The 16,755-nt window shown below is 46.1% G+C and overlaps 1 long non-coding RNA gene across 1 annotated transcript; it reads right to left on the reverse strand.

Moving 5' to 3' along the window:
• Positions 1-691: 691 nt before the first annotated feature.
• LOC109753049 (uncharacterized) lies at positions 692-2,331 on the reverse strand. Its single transcript, XR_012188282.1, has 3 exons — positions 2,053-2,331; positions 1,446-1,785; positions 692-1,274 (listed from the first exon to the last, which is right to left on the reverse strand). It is a non-coding gene; the product is annotated as an uncharacterized lncRNA (long non-coding RNA).
• Between the last annotated feature and the right edge of the window lie 14,424 nt (positions 2,332-16,755).

A 16,755-nucleotide genomic window follows, 5' to 3' on the forward strand; every position in this document is an offset into this window, starting at 1 on the left:
GGTTTTTTTTTTTTTTTTTTTTTTTTTTTTTTTTTGCAGTTTTGCTGCAGTATCTTCATCAGTTTCTGCTTCGGTTCAACAGTTTACAGTTTCCTCAGTTAACATAATAAGAGCACCTCTAATGGCTATCTATCCTGGATAAAAACTGCCACTTATGGAAAGTCAAGGCAAAACTAGCCGTCCAATGGCTCTCGGAAACCTGAATTTTCTTTTCTGGGATATCATATAATTGTCCCCAATTCATTTCATGTTTACTCGAAGACGACTTTCGGTATAATTTTGGTGGGCTGAAACCGCTTGAACTTTCACGCCCGGACACCTTTCCATGTCACCGCTGCCATTTGTGTTGCGCACCTGCCTCTCCACGCCCGCTGGCTCGCTAAACCTTATCCGCGCCGACCCTTTCGCCTCGCCGGACCTTCCCTGGCCTGCATCTTCCATTTTCTCAAATGACATGTGGAGTACCTTGTGTTGTGGACCAGTCTTTAAAAGAGAAATAGGAAATATCTAAACGAGAGCAGTCAGCTTTGCCGCGATTTTTCTTGCTTTGCTTTTGGCCACAAGGTTAAAGTGTCAGCTTAAAAACATCCAAGTTTCCAAACCAGTACATGAGACGAACTAATTAACACAAAACATAAATCATTTTGTGAAACAAGGAACTCATTTTATGAGAAGGGGCGATTAAAACATGACACACAAAACCAATATCATTTTGCGAATTCCAACTAGCCAGACAGTAGCAACTAAATAAGTAGGTTCACCAAACAAAGGTCCATAGATACATTACACTAGTCTACTGGCAATACAGTTCCTGTTGACCATATACTCCTACATAGGAGCTACACAGCAAACACAAACTGTCCAGGTGCATGTATACTCTTGACCAGCCCAAAACATGGCATACGCAAATACAGGTCAGCAATGCAATTTGGGAGACCTTCAGGCCGTCGACGAACCCGGCAAATGAATCCTTACACGCGAGCTGATCCCCATGCCCAATCCTTCCGTGCCGTGTGCTTACAGTACTCGCACACTGGCTTCTCATACATGTATACGTCCTCCAGGGCTGCCGACGCTTTCATGACACTTTCGACGCAGTTCACAATCTTGTCCTCGCACTGAAACCCAAAGACCCTGAGCACGGACAAATTGCGGTGCTTGAAATCGGATGCCGGTGCTGTCGACAGCACGTGCGCATCCTTCTTGTCCTCGCTGAACCCATACCGCCTCCTCTGCTCCCCGTCCACTATCATCTCACATCGATGATCCCACACCTGCATTTTGGAGGCAAAATTTACAAATGAAAGGAAAAAAACACTTTTGTGATCACTCAAACATTTTGATGCGCTCGTGAAGCTTGAGATGGGAAAATTCCGCTGCAAGTTGAACGGGCGGCAGAAAGGGAAACAAATTGTTTGGAGATTAGCTGTACAAAACTTTACTACCTTCTCCAATACTGAGAGTTCCATCGGCCAAGAAGAATTGCAGACACAGGAGGTTAATGGTGCATAGACTTGTAGTCCTGCTTTCCAGCATGCTCCTGATCGCTCCAAGCACGGTGGCATTGGCCCGAGCTACATCATCAGAGGTCAACCCTCTATTGCGCACATCGTCAAAGGGACCAACTGTTAATAAAATTTTGGAGAGCATAGTAGGAATCTCCTTCCACCGTCTGGCGAGGATTCTGGTTCTAGCAGCATCTGCGATGTCAAGTCGCCCTACAATATCGAGCAACACGCCATCAGGCAAACTACTGAGCCGGTCCAGTTGATCTTCTTCCTCTGCCTGCATTTAGCATGGAATAAAATCAGAGTTGATTTCTTGCAGTCTCCTGGATGTGCTATGTTTATACGGAGTACATGTTACCAAACAATATGTAATTTTTGCTGATTTCCAACCGCAAAACTGCAATTATGCTATTTTCCGCTCACACACGATGCAATGAATTTTGACCACTCGTTTCTAAACGATTCCTACCTTGTATCTGCAAGAGGATTTAGATGAAGAACTGATTCAGGGGTAAAAATAATATCTGCAGGATAAGTAAAACACCAGATTGGCTAGAGGGGACCATCGGTTATAGCTGCTGAGGGCCTTGATGGACGGTCGCCGGCGAAGAGATCTCGAGATCGCCTGAGTTGCTGATGGCGGTCACTCTGAAACTTGATGTCGATGGACCTGTTGATCGTCTTCCTCTTAAAACTGGCGGGTACCGATGGCAACTCGGAGACTGAATTTGAAAGCGGGCATGTTTCTGATTGTAGCCCGGAAAGGATTGCTTCGAGGAGTTGCTCCTGTTTCGAGGAGCTGCTTATTTGGGCGCCTCTGCTCAAACACCGCTCCATCCTCATTCGAGGCCTCCGACGACGGCAGGCGGCGGCGCATAACAGACCTCTGATCCCTTTTTCTATAGGGATCTCGAATTATTATTTTTCTCTCGAGGCATCTCCAATAGCCCTGTAAGAGCAACTTTAGCAGACCCTGCAAAATCCCGACCCGCAAAACGCGTTTGCAATTTGACAAAGATCCTGTTTATGGGTTGAGAACGAGCGTGGCCGAAAAGAAACCGTAGGTGAAACTGCATAATTTGAAAAAATGGTTTCACGGGAGAAATTGCACCATACTAGTTCATCACATACTACATATATTTACATGATCAAACACTACAAACACTAGTTCATACTACATACTACATCAGTACTAGTACTAGAGGGGGTGGGGATCTCACGGCGGTGAGCTCGCGGCCATGGACGACGCCGTGGACGAGCTCAATCCTCCTCGCCGGAGCTGTCAAGGTCGATGTACTTCTCCCGCTGTTCCACGCGGATGCGCCGCCACTCATCGTCCTTCTCCTTGGCGGCGAGGTTGGCCGTGACCGCCTGCCGGAACACGAGGTCTTCGAGCTCCTCGTGGTGGCGCCGGTGCTCTGCCTCCTCGAGCAAGTTCCGCTGAGCAATGGCGGCCGCGACCGCGTCGACATCGGCGACGTAGTCCTTCGGCCCGACGACTCCACGGCGGCCGAGCTCCTCGGGCTCCTCCTTGACGGGGACGAACTCGATCTCGTCCGGCTCCTCCGGTTCCTCCGACCACTCCCTCTTCACGGGGAGAAGGCCCGCACCGGAAGAGGAGGAGCTCCCGGCGTACGAAGATCTCGCCGCGGAGGACGAGCCCGCGACAGAGGGCGGGGTACGGCTGTGCCGACGGTCGTACTCGTCTGTCTCGCGGACGCGGAAGCTTGGCAGCGACGAGAGGCCGCGGTTGGTCCACTTCCTCGCGCCGTTCGACCGGATGCGCCGCTCGTGCTCGGGGTTGCTGCCGCCGCCAGATCTGCTCCTGGAGCCGCGTCCGGAGCTCCACATGCGTCCCCACATGGTGGCTGGAGGCGGAAGAGGCTCGCCGGCGGCGAGAAATGTGGGAGGGAAGTGGGGAATTGCGGGGCTCGGCGGCGCGGGGGGATTTTCGACCCGCAAACGCGTCGCCAACCCGTAGATATACTGGTCGAGGCGGGCGGTTTGCGGGCCGCGGTAAAAAAATTACGGGCCATGCGAGTATGCGGGGTCTGTTCTGGCCGCAAAATTGGGCCGAGCCGGTATACTCGCTAGAATTATGCGGGTTTGCGGCTTTTGCGGGGTCTGCTAGAGTTGCTCTAAGCATCTTGAATGATAACCCACAAATTTGCTCCTGCATCCGTCCAACGCTAACCGCATACATTTTCACAACAACTCAAAATAACCGGACGAAATTCAATCAAATCAAACGATTTTAATATAAACACGGCAGATTTTATTAAAACTAAGATAATTTGTACATAAAACCGGACGATATTTCGTCCGATGAACTAAAAACCTTAAAATAAAACCCCGAAACTAGCCTATACTTCATGGTGACCTCGCAAGTCATGCCAAGCTGGCTGGCGGCTCCTCCTCCGTCATCGGCGCCCGACCCGACGTCAGTGTCGTCGTTGTCGGGCTTGGGGCGGCGGAAGGTGGCGGTAGGGCTTCCTGGCGGCCGCCTGACGCTCATGGATGATCATCTCCGCTTCCTCCTGCGTCGTGCGCAGTGCGGCCGCGACCACCGAGAACGTGGGTTTGGGGATGGGTGGCGGTCGTTGGAAGGGCCGTCGGTATCGGTGATGGACCATTCCTCGCCGTACCTGGCCGTCTCACCGTCGAGGCGGCCGAGACGGCGCTTGGCCATCTCCGACATCGTCAATGAGCGGTCTAGGTCCCAGGCGTATGCCAGGTCCTGGTCCGCCGCGATGTGTGTCGGGGGGGGGGGGGGGGGGACGTCCGAGTCCGCGAACCCGGACCGGCGCGCGGTGTTGCGGCGGTCCCACAAGCGCTGCTCCCGGTCAGCGTATTCATGTGTCTTCATGGCGCTCCGGGAGGATGAAGAGTTGCCGCCACTCCGGAGGTAGTGGAGAAGGCGACCGCGCGCCTTGGATAGAGACGGCGACCCTCCACCTTGACGACGCACCGGAGCAGTGGCGAGAGCTGCTCCTCCTTAACGCGCCGGGCGGCGGCAATCACCGCTCTTCCTTCACACGACGTCCGATTTAGACGGGGACGGGCGTCGGTGGAGAGCATGGAGGGGATGCGGGCTCCGGCTTCACAGGGAGGAGCACCCCGGTGGCGGGGACGGGTCGTTCACGTGGACGACGGAGCGACGGAGCATCAACTCCCTATGCTCCTTGAACTCCACGTCAGTGGCGGCGTAGACTTTGCCCGGCACCTCTAGCGCGGAATGCAGCGGCGACGACTTCTGGTCCTCCTCGTCGCTGGAGGAGATGAAGATTTCCGCCCATGTCGAGTCGCCGCCAGCCTATGAGGACGATGACCCCGGAGTTCGAGTTGAGAGGCAATAATAAAGTTATTATTTATTTCCTTATTTCATGATAAATGTTTATTATTCATGCTAGAATTGTATTAACCGGAAACTTGATACATGTGTGAATACATAGACAAACATAGTGTCACTAGTATGCCTCTACTTGACTAGCTCGTTAATCAAAGATGGTTGAGTTTCCTAGCCATAGACATGAGTTGTCATTTGATTAACGGGATCACATCACTAGGAGAATGATATGATTGACTTGACCCATTCCGTTGGCTTAGCACTCGATCGTTTAGTATGTTGCTATTGCTTTCTTCATGACTTATACATGTTCCTATGACTATGAGATTATGCAACTCCCGTTTACTGGAGGAACACTTTGTGTGCTACCAAACGTCACAACGTAACTGGGTGATTATAAAGGTGCTCTACAGGTGTCTCCGAAGGTACTTGTTGGGTTGGCGTATTTCGAGATTAGGATTTGTCACTTCGATTGTCGGAGAGGTATCTCTGGGCCCACTCGGTAATGCACATCACTTAAGCCTTGCAAGCATTGCAACTAATGAGTTAGTTGCGGATGATGTATTACAGAATGAGTAAAGAGACTTGCCGGTAACGAGATTGAACTAGGTATTGAGATACCGACAATCGAATCTCGGGCAAGTAACATACCGATGACAAAGGGAACAACGTATGTTGTTATGCGGTCTAACCGATAAAGATCTTCGTAGAATATGTGGGAGCCAATATGAGCATCCAGGTTCCGCTATTGGTTATTGACCGGAGACGTGTCTCGGTCATGTCTACATAGTTCTCGAACCCGTAGGGTCCGCACGCTTAAAGTTTCGATGACAGTTATATTATGAGTTTATATGTTTTGATGTACCGAAGGTTTTTCGGAGTCCCGGATGTGATCACAGACATGACGAGGAGTCTCGAAATGGTCGAGACATGAAGATTGATATATTGGAAGCCTATATTTGGATATCGGAAGTGTTCCGGGTGAAATCGGGATTTTACCGGAGTACCGGAGGGGTTACCGGAACCCCCCGGGGGTTAATGGGCCATCGTGGGCCTTAGTGGAGATGAGGAGAGGCAACCAGGGAAAGGGCCGCGCGCCCCTCCCCCTAGTCCGAATAGGACAAGGAGAGGGGGGCGGCGCCCCCCTTTCCCTTCCTCTCCTCCACCTCTTTCCCCCTTCTCCTATTCCAACAAGGAAGGGAGGGAGTCCTACTCCCGGTGGGAGTAGGACTCCTCCTGGCGCGCGTAGGAGTAGGACTCCTCCTGGCGCGCCTCCTCCCTGGCCGGCCGCACCTCCCCCCTTGCTCCTTTATATACGGGGGCAGGGGCACCCCAAGGACAACAATTGATCGTTTGATCTTTTAGCCGTGTGCGGTGCCCCCTCCACCATAGTCCACCTCGATAATACTGTAGCGGTGCTTAGGCGAAGCCCTGCGTCGGTAGAACATCATCATCGTCACCACGCCGTCGTGCTGACGAAACTCTCCCTCAACACTCGGCTGGATTGGAGTTCGAGGGACGTCATCGGGCTGAACGTGTGCTGAACTCGGAAGTGCCGTACGTTCGGTACTTGATCGGTCGGATCGTGAAGACATATGACTACATCAACCGCGTTGTGCTAACGCTTCCACTTTTGGTCTACGAGGGTACGTGGACAACACTCTCCCCTCTCGTTGCTATGCATCACCATGATCTTGCGTGTGCGTAGGAAATATTTTGAAATTACTACGTTCCCCAACAGTGGCATCCGAGCCTGGTTTTATGCGTTGATGTTATATGCACGAGTAGAACACAAGTGAGTTGTGGGCGATATAAGTCATACTGCTTACCATCATGTCATACTTTGGTTCGGCGGTATTGTTGGATGAAGCGGCCCGGACCGACATTACGCGTATCTTATGCGAGACTGGTTCTTCCGACGTGCTTTGCACAGAGGTGGCTGGCGGGTGTCAGTTTCTCCAACTTTAGTTGAACCGAGTGTGGCTACGCCCGGTCCTTGCGAAGGTTAAAACAGCACCAACTTGACAAACTATCGTTGTGGTTTTGATGCGTAGGTAAGAATGGTTCTTGCTCAGCTCGTAGCAGCCACGTGAAACTTGCAACAACAAAGTAGAGGACATCTAACTTGTTTTTGCAGGGCATGTTGTGATGTGATATGGTCAAGACATGATGCTAAATTTTATTGTATGAGATGATCATGTTTTGTAACCGAGTTATCGGCAACTGGCAGGAGCCATATGGTTGTCGCTTTATTGTATGCAATGCAATCGCCCTGTAATGCTTTACTTTATCACTAAGCGGTAGCGATAGTCGTAGAAGCATAAGATTGGCGAGACGACAACGATGCTACGATGGAGATCAAGGTGTCGCGCCGGTGACGATGGTGATCATGACGGTGCTTCGGAGATGGAGATCACAAGCACAAGATGATGATGGCCATATCATATCACTTATATTGATTGCATGTGATGTTTATCTTTTATGCATCTTATCTTGCTTTGATTGACGGTAGCATTATAAGATGATCCCTCACTAAATTATCAAAGTATAAGTGTTCTCCTTGAGTATGCACCGTTGCGAAAGTTCTTCGTGCTGAGACACCACGTGATGATCGGGTGTGATAGGCTCTACGTTCAAATACAACGGGTGCAAAACAGTTGCACACGCGGAATACTCAGTTTAAACTTGACGAGCCTAGCATATAACAGATATGGCCTCGGAACACTGAGACCGAAAGGTCGAGCGTGAATCATATAGTAGATATGATCAACATAGTGATGTTCACCATTGAAACTACTCCATCTCACGTGATGATCGGACATGGTTTAGTTGAAATGAATCACGTGATCACTTAGAGGATTAGAGGGATGTCTATCTAAGTGGGAGTTCTTTAAGTAATATGATTAATTGAACTTCAATTTATCATGAACTTAGTCCTGGTAGTATTAGCATATCTATGTTGTAGATCAATAGCTCGTGTTTAGCTCCCCTGTTTTATTTTTGATATGTTCCTAGAGAAAACTATGTTGAAAGATGTTAGTAGCAATGATGCGGACTTGTCCATGATCTGAGGATTATCCTCATTGCTGCACAGAAGTATTATGTCCTCGATGCACCGCTAGGTGACGGACCTATTGCAGGAGCAGATGCAGACGCTACGAACGTTTGGCTAAGCTCAATATGATGACTACTTGATAGTTTAGTGCACCATACTTAACGGCTTAGAATCGGGACTTCAAAGACGTTTTGAACGTCATGGACCATATGAGATGTTCCAGGAGTTGAAGCTAAATTTTTCAAGCAAATACCCGAGTTGAGAGATATGAAGTCTCCAACAAGTTCTATAGCTAAAAGATGGAGGAGAATAGCTCAAGCAGTGAGCATGTGCTCAGATTGTCTGGGTACTACAATCGCTTGAATCAAGTGGGAGTTAATCTTCCAGATAAAATAGTGATTGACAGAATTCTCTAGTCACCATCACCAAGTTAGTAGAACTTCGTGATGAACTATAGTATGCAAGGGATGACGAAAGTAATTCCCGAGCTCTTCGCGATGCTGAAATCGATGAAGGTAGAAATCAAGAAAGAGCATCAAGTGTTGATGGTTGACAAGACCACTAGTTTCATGGAAAAGGGCAAAGTGAAGAAGGGGAACTTCAAGAAGAACGGCAAGCAAAGTTGCTGCTCAAGTGAAGAAGCCCAAGTCTGGACCTAAGCCTGAGACTAAGTGCTTCTACTGCAAAGGGACTGGTCACTGGAAGCGGAACTGCCCCAAGTATTTGGCGGATAAGAAGGATGGCAAAGTGAACAAAGGTATATGTGATATACAGATTATTGATGTGTATTTTACTAGTGTTCGTAGCAACCCTTCGGTATTTGATACTGGTTCAGTTGCTAAGAGTAGTAACTCGAAACGAGAGTTGCAGAATGAACATAAACTAGTTAAGGGTGAAGTGACGATGTGTGTTGAAAGTAGTTCCAAGATTGATATGATCATCATCACACACTCCCTACACTTTCGGGATTAGTGTTGAACCTAAATAAGTGTTATTTGGTGTTTGCGTTGAGCATGAATATGATTTGATCATGTTTATTGCAATACGGTTATTCATTTAAGTTAGAGAATAATTGTTGTTCTATTTTACATGAATAAAACCTTCTATGGTCATACACCCAATGAAAATGGTTTGTTGAATCTCGATCGTAGTGATACACATATTCATAATATTGAAGCCAAAAGATGCAAAGTTAATAATGATAGTGCAATTTATTTGTGGCACTGCCGTTTAGGTCATATTGGTGTAAAGCGCATGAAGAAACTCCATGCTGATGGGATTTTGGAATCACTTGATTATGAATCACTTGATGCTTGCGAACCATGCCTCTTGGGCAAGATGACTAAAACGCCGTTCTCCGGAACAATGGAGCAAGCAACAAATTTGTTGGAAATCATACATACTGATGTATGTGGTCCGATGAATATTGAGGCTCGTAGCGGGTATCATTATTTTCTGACCTTCACAGATGATTTGAGCAGATATGGGTATATCTACTTAATGAAACAGAAGTCTGGAACATTTGAAAAGTTCATATAATTTCAGAGTAAAGTGGAAAATCATCGTAACAAGAAAATAAAGTTTCTACGATCTGATCGTGGAGAAGAGTATTTGAGTTACGAGTTTGGTCTTCAGTTAAAACAATGTGAAATAGTTTCACTGCTCACGCCACCTGGAACACCACATTGTACTGGTGTGTCCGAACATTGTAACCGTACTTTATTAGATATGGTGCAATCTATGATGTCTCTTACCGATTTACCACTATCGTTTTGGGGTTATGCATTAAAGACAGCTGCATCCACGTTAAAAAGGGCACCGTCTAAGTCCATTGAGACGACACAATATGAACTGTGGTTTGGCAAGAAACCAAAGTTGTCGTTTCTTAAAGTTTGGGGTTGTGATGCTTATATGAAAAAGTTTCATCCTGATAAGCTCAAACCCAAATCGGAGAAATATGTCTTCATAGGATACCCAAAGGAGACTGTTGGGTACACCTTCTATCACAGATCCGAAGGCAAGACATTCGTTGCTAAGAATGGATCCTTTCTAGAGAAGGAGTTCCTCTCGAAAGAAGTGAGTGGGAGGAAAGTAGAACTTGATGAGGTAACTGTACCTGGTCCCTTATTGGAAAGTAGTTCATCACAGAAATCTGTTCCTGTGACTCCTACACCAATTAGTGAGGAAGCTAATGATGATGATCATGTAACTTCAGATCAAGTTACTATCGAACCTCGTAGGTCAACCAGAGTAAGATCCGCACCAGAGTGGTACGGTAATCCTGTTCTGGAGGTTATGTTACTAGACCATGACGAACCTACGAACTATGAAGAAGTGATGGTGAGCCCAGATTCCGCAAAATGGCTTGAGGCCATGAAATCTGAGATGGGATCCATATATGAGAACAAAGTATGGACTTTGGTTGACTTGCCCGATGATCGGCAAGCCATAGAAAATAAATGGATCTTCAAGAGGAAGACGGACGCTGATAGTAGTGTTACTATCTACAAAGCTAGAATTGCCTCAAAATATTTTCGACAAGTTCAAGATGTTGACTACGATGAGAGTTTCTCACTCGTATCTATGCTTAAGTCTGTTCGAATCATGTTAGCAATTGCCGCATTTTATGAAATCTGGCAAATGGATAACAAAAACTGCAATCCTTAAATGGATTTATTAAAGAAGAGTTGTATATGATGCAACCAGAAGGTTTTGTCAATCCTAAAGGTGCTAACAAAATATGCAAGCTCCAGCGATCCATCTATGGACTGGTGCAAGCATCTCAGAGTTGGAATGTACGCTTTGATAAGTTGATCAAAGCATATAGTTTTATACAGACTTGCGGTGAAGCCTGTATTTACAAGAAAGTGAGTGGGAGCACTACAACATTTCTGATAAGTATATGTGAATGACATATTGTTGATCGGAAATAATGTAGAATTATTCTGCAAAACATAAAGGAGTGTTTGAAAGGAGTTTTTCAAAGAAAGACCTCGGTGAAGCTGCTTACATGTTGAGCATCAAGATCTATAGAGATAGATCAAGACGCTTGATAAGTTTTTTTTTCAATGAGTACATACCTTGACAGGATTTTGAAATAGTTCAAAATGGAACAGTCAAAGAAAGAGTTCTTGCCTGTGTTACAAGGTGTGAATTTGAGTAAAGACTCAAAACCCGACCACGGCAGAAAAATAGAAAGAGAATGAAGAGTCATTCCCTATGCCTCAGTCATAGGTTCTATCAGGTATGCTATGCTGAGTACCAGACCGATTGTGTACCTCACCATAAGTTTGGCAAGGGAGTACAATAGTGATCTAGGAGTAGATCACTGGACAGCGGTCAAAATTATCCTTAGCGGAATAAGGATATATTTCTCGGTTATGGAGGTGATAAGGAGTTTGTCGTAAAGAGTTACGTCGATGCAAGCTTTGACACCGATCTGGATGACTCTAAGTCACAATCCAGATACATATTGAAAAGTGGGAGCAATTAGCTAAAGTAGCTCCGTGCAGAGCATTGTAAACATAGAAATTTTCAAAATACTTGCGGATCTGAATGTGACAGACCCGTTGACTAAAATTATCTCACAAGCAAAACATAATCACACCTTAGTACTCTTTGGGTGTTAATCACATAGCGATGTGAACTAGATTATTGACTCTAGTAAACCCTTTGGGTGTTGGTCACATGACAATGTGAACTATGGGTGTTAATCACATGGTGATGTGAACTATTGATGTTAAATCACATGGCGATGTGAACTAGATTATTGACTCTAGTGCAAGTGGGAGACTGAAGGAAATATGCCCTAGAGACAATAATAAAGTTATTATTTATTTCCTTATTTCATGATAAATGTTTATTATTCATGCTAGAATTGTATTAACCGGAAACTTGATACATGTGTGAATACATAGACAAACATAGTGTCACTAGTATGCCTTTACTTGACTAGCTCGTTAATTAACGGGATCATTTAGTTGTCACTCCGATTGAGTTTCCTAGCCATAGACATGAGTTGTCATTTGATTAACGGGATCACATCATTAGGAGAATGATATGATTGACTTGACCCATTCCGTTAGCTTAGCACTCGATCGTTTAGTATGTTGCTATTGCTTTCTTCATGACTTATACATGTTCCTATGACTATGAGATTACGCAACTCCCGTTTACCGGAGGAACACTTTGTGTGCTACCAAACGTCACAACGTAACTGGGTGATTATAAAGGTGCTCTACAGGTGTCTCCGAAGGTACTTGTTGGGTTGGCGTATTTCGAGATTAGGATTTGTCACTCCGATTGTCGGAGAGGTATCTCTGGGCCCACTCGGTAATGCACATCACTTAAGCCTTGCAAGCATTGCAACTAATGAGCTAGTTGCGGATGATGTATTACAGAATGAGTAAAGAGACTTGCCGGTAACGAGATTGAACCAGGTATTGAGATACCGACGATCGAATCTCGGGCAAGTAACATACCGATGACAAAGGGAACAACGTATGTTGTTATGCGGTCTGACTGATAAAGATCTTCGTAGAATATGTAGGAGCCAATATGAGCATCCAGGTTCCGCTATTGGTTATTGACCGGAGACGTGTCTCGGTCATGTCTACATAGTTCTCGAACCCGTAGGGTCCGCACGCTTAAAGTTTCGATGACAGTTATATTATGAGTTTATATGTTTTGATGTACCGAAGGTTGTTCGGAGTCCTGGATGTGATCACGGACATGACGAGGAGTCTTGAAATGGTCGAGACATGAAGATTGATATATTGGAAGCCTATATTTGGATATCGGAAGTGTTCCGGGTGAAATCGGGATTTTACCGGAGTACCGGAGGGGTTACCGGAACCCCCCGGGGGTTAATGGGCCATAGTGGGCCTTAGTGGAGATGAGGAGAGGCGGCCAGGGCAAGGGCCGCGCGCCCCTCCCTCCTAGTCCGAATAGGACAAGGAGAGGGGGGCGGCGCCCCCCTTTCCTTCCTCTCCTCCACCTCTTTCCCCCTTCTCCTATTCCAACAAGGAAGGGAGGGAGTCCTACTCCCGGTGGGAGTAGGACTCCTCCTGGCGCGCCTCCTCCCTGGCCGGCCGCACCTCTCCCCCTTGCTCCTTTATATACGGGGGCAGGGGCACCCCAAGGACAACAATTGATCGTTTGATCTTTTAGTCGTGTGCGGTGCCCCCCTCCACCATAGTCCACCTCGATAATACTGTAGCGGTGCTTAGGCGAAGCCCTACGTCGGTAGAACGTCATCATCGTCACCACGCCGTCGTGCTGATGAAACTCTCCCTCAACACTCGGCTGGATCGGAGTTCGAGGGACGTCATCGGGCTGAACGTGTGCTGAACTCGGAGGTGCCGTACGTTCGGTACTTGATCGGTCGGATCGTGAAGACGTACGACTACATCAACCGCGTTGTGCTAACGCTTCTGCTTTTGGTCTACGAGGGTACGTGGACAACACTCTCCCCTCTCGTTGCTATGCATCACCATGATCTTGCGTGTGCGTAGGATTTTTTTTGAAATTACTACGTTCCCCAACACGAGTGCGGTTGATGACCTGCAAGGGCACATGGCTATTGCAATTCGCGGTAAGCAGAGTATGTCGATCCCAGAGGGAGCGGTGGTTGCTTTGATAACTATCAACCCCGCAGCTACGTCATCACTTACGTGGCTACATTCACACCCAGAGTGTTTTCCCCTCTCTATTTTGTTGTGATGAATTGAGTTTTCCCCTTTGAGATTTCGTTTTATCGGATTGAATACTTTTATGGATTTGAGAGCACTTGATATATGTCTTGCATATGAATACCCGTGGTGACAATGGGGTATTATATTGATTCACTTGAGATATGTTTTGGCACTCCACTCACGAATTCCCGAGGTGACATTGGGGTAATCTATGCATGCACGTTCTCGTCTTTTGTTTGTCCGGTAGTAATCTTGGGGCACTCTTTGAGGTTCTTTGTGTTGGATTGAGTATTATAAATCTGAATTTGTTTGGTGTTATTTTAGTACGAACTCTTGATAGATCGATCGGAAAGAATAACTCGGTGTTATTTTAGTACGAACTCTTGATAGATCGATCGGAAAGAATAACTTGGTGTTATTTTAGTACGAACTCTTGGATAGATCGATCGGAAAGAATAGCTACAAACAATTTCTTCTTATGTTCTCCGCTAGATAAGAACTTTGGAGTGATTCTTCATCGCACTTTGAGATCTGATCATAAACTCAAAGTTCATCGGATCCCAACAAACACACCGCATAAAGATTTACATCAAATAGATCTCCAAGAGATCATTGTATTGAGAATCAAGAGAAAGAGAGAGAGAGAGAGAGAGAGAGAGAGAGAGAGAGAGAGGAAGCCATCTAGCTACTAACTAAGGACCCGTAGGTCTACAATGAACTACTCACGCATCATCGGAGAGGCACCAATGAGGATGATGAACCCCTCCGTGATGGTGTCTAGATTGGATCTGGTGGTTCTGGAGCTTGCGGCGGCTGGAATTGTGTTTCGTCGACTCCCCTAGGATTTTTGGATTTTCAGGGTATTTATAGAGCAAAGAGGTGGTGCGGGAGGCGGGCGCGCCTGGGCCCCCAGGCGTGCCCAGGTGGGTTGTGCTCCCCTTGGAGCCCCCGTCTGGTACTTCTTTGGCCCAACAGGTGTCTTCTGGTCCAGAAAAATTCTCCAAAAAGTTTTGCTGCGTTTGGACTCCGTTTGGTACTGATATTCTGCGAAGTACAAAACAAGCAAAAACAGCAACTGGCACGGGCACTATGTTAATAGGTTAGTCCCAAAAAATGATATAAAGTTGCTATAAAATGATTGTAAAACATTCAAGAATAATAATATAACAACATGGAACAATAAAAAATTATAGATACATTGAAGACGTATCAAAACCTCTATTCTGCTCTACCCTCGAGTATTACCCTCTGGTATCTCGAGAATATCACAGAACTACATACCTTCTTATGAGTTGTTCATCAACTATTATTCTCGTCGATTCCAATTTTCCACGGGTTCTGAGTTGTTAGACACTTGAGAAGACCGATAACTGATTCGAATCTACACTTTCCTTTCCATTGTTTTGTTTAACCTTTCTTCTAACCTAACATATATGAGCAGTGATAATTCCCTGCTTATGTGTACACCTCGGTGTACAAGCTCTGTCTGTAAGACCTTATTACTATTGTTGATGACATTCCGGTAGCCACTGATGGACGAGAACTTTGCCTATTGGTCCGCCTCGCCTTGCGAGCAGGAAAATGGTTCTCTTCGTCCCTCGCCCTTGGTACCGACGTTGTTGCCAACATAATTGACAAGCTATCCTCTGACCTGCCTTGCTATCATGACTGTGCAAAATGTTAGCACCCTTCCTGCTTTTAACCCACATGATGGGCCCATAACCCACAGTTCCACATGATCGAAATCTGGCTCTCCTATACAACCTTGATTCTGAAATATTCTTTGCACTTGGCTTCGTATGTAATTCACGAGCTAACTTCCTCACCATGTTTCATTCTGGTATCAGAGGCAACATTATTCTTCATTGCTCTGTACCCACTGATCACATGTTTTAGGCATCAGTTGGATGCCTACCTGGTTGAAATTTGTTAGACCTCCTTATAGCACTCTTAGTACGTTTCCTAGTGCTTCTAAAATCTCCTTCCTTGAGATAACTACCGGATGCCGATCCTTTCAGACATCCGTCCTTATAGCTTTCCCTCTTTCTAGCCTTCACTTGTACTAAGCGGGAATACTGCTTGTGCATCCAATCCCTTAAACCCCGAAGTTATTCCATATGAGTCCACCATACCTTCCTATATACGGTATCTACCTGCCGTTCCAAGTAAATTTGTATGTGCCAAACTCTAAACCTTCAAATAAAATTCTGTTTTGTATGCTCGAATGGCTCATATATCAACTAGGGCTGTCTGTATCTTCCATGCTAGGCGGGTTATTCTCAAGAGGAGTGGACTCCGCTCCTCACTCATGAGAAAATGGCCGGTCACCGGGATGCCCAGTCCCATGCTTTAAGCAAATCAAATCAAAATAATTGCAAACAAAACTCCCCCAGGACTGTTGTTAGTTGGAGGCACCCGTTGTTTCGGACAAGCCATGGATTGATGTTTGTTGGTGGAGGGGGAGTATAAACTTTACCATTCTGTTTGGGAACCGCCTATAATGTGTGTAGCATGGAAGATATCGAGATCTCTCGGTTGTTATGTTGACAATGAAAGTATGCCGCTCAAAATATTATTTATCTTTATTTCAAAACCGAGCTCTGGCACCTCTACAAATCCCTGCTTCCCTCTGCGAAGGGCCTGTCTATTTACTTTTATGTTGAGTCATCACCCTCTTATTAAAAAGCACCAGTTGGAGAGTACCGCTATCATTTGCATCCATTACTATTAATTTATATTGAGTATGACTATAAGTGGATCTCTTTTACCATGACTTACAATGTTTAGTCAATCATTCATAAGTACGTTGGAGTTTTGGAAGAAGGGATGATGACTTCATCATGATGCCCTGAAGCAGCGAAATGAAGACATCAACGTAGTGGATCGACCTCTTCGAGAAGGGCAACCAAGACCGAGAAGACCCGTTATAAATTCATAATCAAATCCGTTCCCCCTTACTCCCCTTTCTAAATCTCGGAACGAGATTTCTTGTAGTGGAGGAGAATTGTGGCACCCGAATAATTAAGCTACAGTAACCCTCTACTAATGAGGCCACGTCACCACGGTTATTGTTGATAAACTCGCGTTGATTCAAACCCCGTTCAAATTCTAATTTAAAATCAAGTCAAACTATAAAGTTTTCAAATGTCAAAA

Source organism: Aegilops tauschii, chromosome 6, assembly GCF_002575655.3.
Source record: "Aegilops tauschii subsp. strangulata cultivar AL8/78 chromosome 6, Aet v6.0, whole genome shotgun sequence".
NCBI lineage: Eukaryota > Viridiplantae > Streptophyta > Magnoliopsida > Poales > Poaceae > Aegilops > Aegilops tauschii.